Source organism: Amblyomma mixtum, chromosome 3 (assembly GCF_055824585.1).
Source record: "Amblyomma mixtum isolate Tamu chromosome 3, ASM5582458v1, whole genome shotgun sequence".
NCBI lineage: Eukaryota > Metazoa > Arthropoda > Arachnida > Ixodida > Ixodidae > Amblyomma > Amblyomma mixtum.
The window spans coordinates 76,106,861-76,114,693 of record NC_143014.1 but is presented as its reverse complement, the minus strand read 5'-3'; positions in this window follow the sequence as shown (position 1 = coordinate 76,114,693).

Below are 7,833 nucleotides of genomic sequence, written 5' to 3'. Positions count from 1 at the left end.
GGAGCACCGCATAACTCAAGATGGGGTCGTTAGCTACTGGTTGGAAATGCAGTGCACAACAGTAACCATCTAATTGCTTTCTGGGCGCCAGTTATCTGTCCTGAGACGCGTTCTCATTCTAAAAAAAAAAAAAAACAGTATGGTTCTCTACACGCAAGCAGGTGAGGTAGTGCTGTAGACCTGGGATGTCGAACGCGGATCACTATATAGCTGCACTCGTCGCTGTGCGAACTTCTAGCATACTCCCGCCGAGTGCGTTGCGAGGCAGTCTCATAAAGTAGTCATTGTCGCGAGGTGCCTCCGCCCTGCGCAACGAGACAGAAGTGCCGACGCGGATCCGGCATGCCCATCGTGCTCACTTGTACACACGTGCGCAGCTGCGTGCCGCGAGACAAATAAATTCAAGTCTTAGGGCAGCTGCTTTGTTGGAGGCCCGGCGCTTGTGCCTTTGTCGTTTATGTAGATGTGCGGCGATGCTTCAGCGTTAGCACTGTCCACCACTTCCTTTAAAATTGCGCGTATGTTGCTCCGCGGAGCACAGCTCGAGAGCTCGAGACAAGCCTGCTAGCATCTGTACTCGGTACTACAGCAGTGCTCAATGGACGCATGCTGGCCACTCAGTCAATAATTGTGCATGTCAATAATTGGAAGCTAAGGGAGCCCGGACTCCGGATGTCGTCCGCTGTATCTTTAATAGCTTAAGCGCAAACAGGGGCCATCTTTCGCGCATGTTGTGTCGCTTTTCTAGCGTACTCAAGACGGCAAATTCATTTGAAGCGGCGGCCTTTTTCTATTTGATAAATTCAAGCTTTTCGTCGCTGAGGCATTTTATCGCTCTTTGCATGCAGTCGTCAGATGTTTCGGCTTGAAAAAAGCAGAAATAAAGAGCATGATTATCATTATTACTGGCTCATCGATAATAAAATACAAACGGAAGGAAAAGATGTTGCTTGCCGCGGCCTCTGCTATCGAAACCTGAAGCACCTGAGCTCGATTTGAGCGTGTAGATTGTCTATCTACACACTTCGAGCGTGTATTAATAGTGTCACTGAAGCCCGCTGACGCATGCGCTGAGCATTACTGCTTATATAAAAGCAGCTTCTTCGCTCGGCGCGGCGCCCACTTTACTCTACCCTGTGCGGCGTTACACACTGCAGGCGAACGGCGGCCGTTGCCATGGGACGGATAGCGTTCATTGTGACTGTATTCCTGATCTACTCGCGTCCGACGGCAGCCACTCTTGCGGTGACCCCCATGCCTACTGTGGACCATGTCCCAGTCCCTTCGGTCAACTGGACGCAAGACACGAGCGTCGACGCTGTCCCCTCGCCGACAGCTGCGATGACTTCGGCGCCCGTCACCGTGGATGCGACGACCGCGGGCCCCAGCGAAAGCCGCCCCGGCGGAGCGCACCCCAACATGCTCGGTCCGGACCGTGCCCCAGAGATGGACCTGCACTACGCCGGCTTCACTGCGTACGTGCCTTTCAGCAGCACCACCGAGCTCGCCTTCACCCCGTCTGACGACCGGTTTCGGCGCCCGCTGTCGGTACTCGACGGTATTTACCCGTGGGGTGATGACTCCTCGTTTAACTTTTCGGATGATTCGCCTGATTTCGACTCGGATCATGAAGCCGACGACTTGGAACAATACTACGAATATTACGATGACCTCGATGAAGAGTAGAGTGGTTGTTTATTCTTTGAAATTTCTTTTAATGGACTCTGTGTTACTGTGACAAAGTGCCGCATATGGCGTTAGAAATTTTATTGCACCTGTCCGTTCCTGTATGTGTCTTTGAGTGCCAGTCAAATAAATTCGTGGACTTTGTATTAATTTACGCTGCTGTTGCTGTCGTATTTCGATCTACTTGCTTTGAGGCGCATCTGGCTGGTTTTTGGCTCGGTTCTGTACAAACTGAGAGCTGGCCGAGTTGATACTTGAGGTGAAACCGGCCAGGGATCGCACTGGGAAAGTGCCGTCTGCTAAGCCCTTCTGCGTAAGCGCTCAAGCAATGCCCGCCACACAGCAAGAGGTGATGTCGGACAGTAACTCACGATTTTCAGGCAAAAGTGTTGCTTCTGTGATGTTCCGCGGCAATTGCAATAATGCGACTGAACTGAAAATTCACTACATAGTTGTTTCACTCGTGGCAGTAACGTTCTGACAGTTTTGAGTTTTTATGCATGATACAATTGCTCCGACTACACGGCAATCGAAAAGTTGTGACGGACTGCGGTGTTCTCCAGTCACTGGCTGCACTGAAAAACGACAGCGGCTATTTGGTCTCGTCGTCAGTGGCGTAGCCAGAAATATTTTTCGAGCGGTGTCATACGCCGCCGGCAAAAAAATAAAAACAAATAGCCTGCGCCCAAACAATATCTTAGTCATTTTTCTTGTTTAATAAACCGGAAGGGTTAGTTTAGTTCACTGTAATATCTACATAAAAATACCATGCACGCAGGACGCGCGGAGAACTTGACTGGTAAAGAACATTTATTTTCTCACAAAAAAACACCCGTACAAAAAATCGCGGGTATTTAGAATATTTTCACATAACATACAAGAACACAGAAGCCTCTGCTCTACAACGAAGTCAGCAACTGCGAGCGAAAGGCATTTGTCAAAACTTCTACCCCATGCATGTGAACCTGCGCCCGGCTGCAGAGGCGCTTAAAAAAAAGTACTTTTTATTTTCGCGATAGTTTATGGTCATTTGAGGACAATACAAAGCATGAATAAGTAGGATGACATGAAGAGGTGTTTTTAATTGCGTGTACTGCGCCTACAATGGAAAGAAGTGTCATACGTCGTGCGATGGTGAAAAAGAGTGACTATTTTATGCAATAACTTCCGCCGTTAATATGAGCCGTTAATAAACTGACACTCTTCTTATTTTCATTTTACATTTTATTATATCGATGCGGTGTGTAAATAGTGAGGGCGAATGAAAGACCGAAAGGAGGGGAGAGGGGGATGCAGCTCTCAGAAAATTTCGGAGGATGTTCTAAGGTATGGGTATGAGCTAGTTGGAAAGAAGCGTTCGAGGTAAAGCGCGCAAAACACACGGACGAGTTAACAGGGAGGCAAAAAAGAAAGTAAGCTCTAGGACATGCGCCTGCCTAGAAACACGCGTAACGAATTTTACCCATGTGGGTGCATGAAACCACCTAAAGGAGCATTTTTTCCCCAGTTGTTTATTTAAAAGCAACACCAAAAGGAAGAAAAATAAACCGCTACTGGGGGAAAAAAAAAGCTTCACTCGTTGGCGACACACAGCCACGACTTCTATGCTTACTGACGCGTATAAAGATAAAATATATAATCTGAACAAAATGCAGCGACGAGAGCATCACGTATTCGCTTACCAGTGAGAGCGCCTAAATAATACGGCTGTCTTACTGGGAAACGTCTGTGTCATCAGGCTCTGAAGAAAGCGCTCGGAAAAATTTTAATGCGGCCTGGGAGGTTTTAACGCTCACATTTAAGCTTTCTCGGCCTACGCCATTGACGCAAGTGCTTCTTGGTCAGGTGGCGAAAACCTGCGACTTCTGACAGCGTGGTGCAGAAGGTGCGAGGTATATCGAGGCGGCTGTAATCTGGAGAAGAAAGGCTGCGATGTGTAACGAGGCATTATTCGTCGGTAGAAAAAGGCGGCGGGGAACGCTCGAAAGACGCAAAACTGAGGCGAAAGTGGGCAGTTTAGCCCATCGAGCCTCGTCCCTTTGTTAGATGGGAGCTCGTGTGGTATGTGTGATGCAGCAGTCTGCGATCAATCTACGAGAGGCTGTTGTGTGTGCCCGAGTGTTCTGCCCGCACGAGAAAAGGACAGTGGCTATTTTGCATTGCTCGGAACAGCGCGAGCAGAAAAAAGTGGGAATCGCAGGTCAAGCGAGACGGCTGGAGTCCAACAGACAACTCCGAAGTATAGGACGTAACGCGTGCTAAATACTTTCATTCAAAAACAATTTTTGGTGGGGCCGGAGGTATAATGCACAACTTTAACTTGGAATTCTCATAATGACTGAAATTAGCTGCCGTCAAAGGCGACTGAACGGAACTTGATTTCATGGCTAACAAGAAGCTGTTTGAATGGCAGTCTTTGGCTAATATGAAACTGCAGCTCGAAATAAGTAATCCTGATTGTTGGAAAAGTAATCGAAATGTAGGGTATCCGGGTTAACAGATTGCTTTGTAATATGCTACGCACGTTGTGAGAATGTAACGATTGTTCACAAGGCGCCGACCTTCTCAGCAGATCAGCTGCGAAAGTTGATATGCTTTAGCGTAACTAACACCGATTCACATTTCAGATAGCCTCTGGTGCCAGTTTGTCTTAGAAGAACACCAAATTTGCGGAATTCCTCGCGGCAGTGACAGTTTTCTCTTCGAAATGGCCCGCGTTGCGGTCAATACAAACGAACCCGTTCGTTTGTATTGACCGCAACGCGGCGTCGATAGCGGTGTCTTCACCCAGAAAACGACGCTGGCCATCGAGGCACCCAATAGCAGCGCGACGTTTCCTCGCTGTTACTTGTGCACGTCTTTCTGTTCATTTCTTTGTGGAAAAGTTAGGTGGGACATGTGAGGCGAGCAAGAATCAAAAGAAAAATGAGCAATGATACAGGAATTTTGAGATGGTCTTTTTCTTTTTTTCGAAAAGCTGTAAAGCATTTTTGTTGCCGGCGACACGGCAGATTCTGAAAGCGTTCCTGACATACCAGGACGCCCTCGACGCAGTGAGGCCGAAGGTTCTAAACTGCCGAATGCAACTTTCGTAATTCCAGATTGTGTGGTGTACGTTATCAGTAACGAAAAATTATCGGCTTCGCTCTGCGCCAAGAGCGAAACATGCAAATTATCCGCTAAACACACTTAAGCTGCATAAACCCGTACCGTCGACATGCGCTTGTTTTACACGCTTGCGTTGCAGTGAACCTTCTCTCCCATCTGCCTCATCAACGGTTTCGCTTACTTCACTGTCGTCGCCGCTGGCTTCTTACAGCGAGGGCTGTGGAAAAAAAAACACAGCTAAAAGTAGCACTGTCGTAGCCGGGTATCGTTTCGCGAGCGAGTGCACGCAGTTCGCATCAGCCGGCGCGGCCGGCCGGTGACGCAAGAGCAGTATCATACACATTCGTTTTCTTGCTACTCTTCTCAGTGTGCCCTTCGCCCATGGAAGCGCGGTTCCGGAGTGCCACCTTTTCGCGAGATTCATTTCAATGCATCGATCGCTCCGCGTAACGACACCAAGTTTGACGAACAAAATATCAAATGAGCGGTTATTTGCTGCATTTAAAAGCAATCTTAGATGCGTGCGTAACGTCACGACTCCAGGCATGTAGACTTTAACACGCAAGGCCGAACACACCGTGCCGAAAGCCCGTCCACCGCCACCGAGAAACACTCGGGCCCCTAGCAACAACGACGCTAACGACGCCGTACGCCGTTGCTAGTGGCCCGAGTTTTCTTAGCAACAACGACAACGTTGCTAGTGGCCCGACTTTTTAAGCCTAAATTTTGACGTCACTTCCGCCACATTCTTGTCAATGCATTGGGAATACCATGGAGGAAGAAAAAAAAGAGAGGCCGTCACGTGACATTTTGTGAAGCCGGAAACAAGCTCGGCGCCATCTTACTCCGGCGGGCTTCTGTTTACATTTCGCCGCCGCGCCGATTGCGCGCGCGTTTCAAAGCCAACGAAGGAGCGTGCTACCGCATGGGCGCAGGCCCCCGCGCGGGTGGCGCTTGGCTGCTTGCCGGTTTAGGGTGCCCTATGTTGGTGTTCGTCAGCGGAAAAGTTAATAAAGCGGAAATACCCGTGTCAGACAGGCGGCTACTTCCAGTTACTGCTTCGTACTGCGTCGTACAATGCTGCCATGCATGACCACACCCCACCTTAGAGTTCAACCTGCCTTTCATTGCAGCTCTTGTCGCTGTATGTTGCAATCTGCCTCCATTGTGTATGTTTTGGAAGCTGGCAGTGTCAACAGTGCCTTCTGTTGCAGCAGTGAGGATTAGAAAAATTCTGCAGTATTTTTTTGTTGGTGTTGAATACCATACTTATCTTCATTGCATGTTTTCGTGCGGCTGGCCGTGCAAGGAATGCTTTCTCATACAGCAGTGAGGATGGGCAAATATACTAATAAGTTTGAGTTCTTGACCCTGAACACAAAATGTAGTATCATAACGTGTTGTAATGGTGGCCGTGCCAACAATGACTTTTGATTCACAACTTCAAAAGCCATTCATAGAGGCGACAGAAACGGAGAGGGCCAAAGTGCATATAGTAGACGGCAGGGGAGGATTTATGGATGGGGGGGGGGGGGGGGGGGGCGTCGCTTCCCTCCAAAAGACTGAAATTTTACATAGGACAACCATTATGTACACCTTTTTCTCAATTAAAAAATTTCAGAAAATATACGTTTAAATTATATGACTGCCCCCTCCGTAAATCCACCCTTTGTAGCATGGCAACATCGCATATGTTTCACATCCACAGATCTAGTATTGTGCATAATATATATGACCGTAGCTTTTCAGACTTCTAGAAGTTTAGGAGTACCTGGCTGCAGTATAAGTTTCATGGTGTTGTGCCTCATTTCAATGCTGTGTTTCGTATTTAATGTGCAGAGCTGCAGCTGTACGCTCCACTTTTCTCTACTTGGTGAAATACTAGCTTGTAATGTCACTGCATAGTAGCACACTTTAGTTGTGATCGACAATACAGGCAATGAAAGTCGATCTGTTGTACGTAATGAATGCATCAAATAATATTTTTCAACATAACCGCAGGCCCTTTTGCTGGGCTAGTTGGTGTGACATTATGTTCAGGAAAGTAAAAACAGCATAAATTTTACACAAACCACACAGAAAGATGGACAGGACGGGCGCTGTCCGTCTTTCTGTCTGGTTTGTGTAAAATTTAGCGCTGTTTTTACTTTCCTGATCACAATAACCACCACAAGCATCAATGAAATTCAGCGCACATGCGGATCCTCATTTCACCACGTACTTTTTACGACAAATAACACTATCACAGGACATGGGCACAATAAACGCATGTGAGAAAAGGCCTCCAATTTCAGTTAGAGCTTCGCCTTTTTCGCACTTCTTGACCATGACATCAGCTAGAAAAGCAATTGCAAACCTGCTACAGGAAACCGGTATAAACATAGCGCGTGACCAAAAGCACAGAATTGGCCACGATATTGATACATGCATTCGAAGAGACAGAAGTAGTGCATGCAGTAGAAGAGAAAGAAGAGTTGCGCGCTCGGACCACTGAGGGACCGCCGCAGTTTTTCGTACTCCGGTGTTTGATTTCGCGTTGCACGCTACAACATGACCGAATACACTTGAGGCCGGCACGGGTCAGAGGCAAATAGCTCGCTAGACGCTTCAAACGTTACACGCTTCAAACGGGCATGCAACAAAGTTTCTGTATACTAAGAGCAAACAGCTGCTTCCTTTACAATATCGCTCTCCGCCCATGTCATGGCCCCCGTCGCTCAAACAAGCGCAATCGTCGAAAAACGAAAATGACAGTTATACCGACGTCAGTGACAATCGCTGGAGCGTTGCAAGAACACGCATAGGTAGCAACGAGGTTTCACCGCCGATGTAAACGGGAGCGCGAATGTCACACACACACTGCACGTACAGGACGCGAAACGTCCGCACAATGCGCCGACGACCGCTCTGCCGCACGCCGTATTGAATCACTGGTGAACGAACAGCGCGAATGCAGCGGCGGTCTCCCGACGGCTCCGAGCAGTGACGCAGTAGACGAAATGCCTGTGCGATCCTGGTCGCCGAGCACGTTGAAATCAA